The sequence below is a fragment of the Trachurus trachurus genome (assembly GCF_905171665.1).
Source record: "Trachurus trachurus genome assembly, chromosome: 10".
In the NCBI taxonomy this organism is placed as follows: domain Eukaryota; kingdom Metazoa; phylum Chordata; class Actinopteri; order Carangiformes; family Carangidae; genus Trachurus; species Trachurus trachurus.
Window position 1 is genome coordinate 1725073 of NC_139894.1, and position 2334 is coordinate 1727406.

Genomic DNA, 2334 nt, shown 5'->3' on the forward strand with positions numbered 1-2334 from the left:
GACTCTGCGGGGGCTATTTTTAACTTTTTTGACAAGGCTATTATTAAAAAGCCTCAACGGAAAAAAGAACTTGACCTTGACAGAAAGAGGAAAACAGGAGTGATGAAAGGGAAAAAAACAAATGAAGGTGGGAAGAAGAAAGACAATAGTTTGTATAAGAAAGAAAATAGAAAAACCTTAATAGCTGGAGGAGGAGGAGGGGGAGGGGGGAGGAGGAGTGAAATAAATGATCTGAGAGTTATCAGTGATGCCTTCAGGGAAACTGAGAGACTTTAAAAATACAGAAAGGAAAGGAAACATTGGAAGTAACTTAACTTAGTAATGTGTTTTATCGTGACTTTTTTTTGCTAATGAAGTCATGAATCACTCTTTGAATTTTTACCAACTTCACCGTGGATTCTTCGAACATCAACCACCCCCTCCCCCCACGATACATAAACTCTTCTATTAACTATTTGATGACAGAAACTCTCCAACACTGTGACCTGGAGGACAGAAGACTTTGACACTATTTCTCTCTCCTAGTCATTCACAGAACAGAAAATTGACTTGTGGTGTTTTTACAAGAAAAAAAAAGTTATTTGTTGATTAGAATAACAAATTGGTGCTCTTCGGGAATATCCAGTAGTGTGATGAACAACACACTAAGGTTTTAATCTGAGCTCTGGTGGAGGTGGCACACAGTCCTGTTTGTTTACAGCTAATTATTTTGGTACTTTGAATTTGACATTAACTAAGTGTTTTGGGGAATGAGCTCAACAAAGAAAAAGGGAAGGAGAACAAAGGATGAATGGAGGGCAACACACATGTTCAGACTTTGACTTGACTTGGACTTTGGCGCTTTTAATTTGAAATGACCTCAAACCCCTGCAAGAAAGATCTTAGACATTTCTGTTGATTTAATTTTTTTTCCCTGCAGAAAATTTTGACAAGAAACAAAGACAAGACTATCAGGTGGTATTAAATTACCACCGTCCCAGATTCAGCAGCATCTTACCACTGTAGCTAAAGCACTCATCCACTCAAGGCTGCGTTCAACACTGTCACTGTTAGTGAGGGATAATAAAGGACTGTATAAATGGTTAGTTTGCTGATCCTGATCCCCAACTTCGCCCCAGGTGTGTCGGTCAGAACACAGATGCTGACAACTCACCTTAGTTTGACTGTTTAATTACGTTCAAGCAACAGTACAGAACATGGGCATAACTTTGTGTGAGTGGTTCTGTCCAGAAAAGAAGGAAGAAACATATTATCTGGCCCACATTACATACACAAAATATATTGATATAATGCACCTTTAATATTTGTAATAACATACACCTTTCTGTATATGCAGTGTAGCTAATTAGCATTAACAGTGCACTTGCTAACTTAATACAGGAAAATACGTAGCTACACATCCACTCCTAGCTAACCAATTAACAGCCACATGTTTTATATTAGCAATCAGCTCCAAGCTAGGTGGCTATAATTATCAACTTCTGAAAATAAAAGAATAGTGAAACATAAATAAAACGACTTACAGGTCTCACGGACGCACGCACACAATTATGGTGAACTAATTAGTCTCTGGCAGCTTCTGACTGGCAGCCTCCGCGCTCTCTCTCTCCACTCTGCACTTTCTGCCGTCTTCAGGCTCGCTCCCGATGCGCCGCGCGTAACTGTAACGCGCAACTGCCTCTGATCACCGTCACGCGCCCAGAGTAATTAACACTGACCTACGGCCCTTTCGTACAGTCACAAACAGCCACCACATCCTGTGTACAGTACATCTCCTTTATAATGCTGGGATGTTTTGTTACAAAGTCGATGAACCATACTCAAATTGATTCTGGCCCAAGAAAACCAACACTGTGCAATGATAAACCAGTAAATAACTTTCTTGTTTAAAACTACGTCTTCTCATCGGCAGCAGCTCTTTGGCGTCTGCTTAGCTCATTTTTTATCAAGAAAGTAAACAAATGAAAAGAAGACGGACACATCTGACATCTTTGACAGTTGAAGAATTAAAAGTTGAAGAAGACAGCGTTTGTAATACGACGACAGCTCATCACACACACATATCGTCACACTGTCAAACAGATGAACAGCACATTATCATCAAAAAAACAAAAACTCCAAATAAAAGCAGCTGCTTGGTGTCTGTTACACTTCAGAGTCGCTGTTTAAGTGAGTGAATAGAAGACGGACAGATGTGACAGCTGAGGAATGAAAAAGTTGAAGCTCGTCAGTTCGTCACAAACACATATCATCACATCATCACATCGATATATAGATGTTACATACTGAGAAAATGTAAACAAGAGACATACAACTATAATAATCACAGAAGTA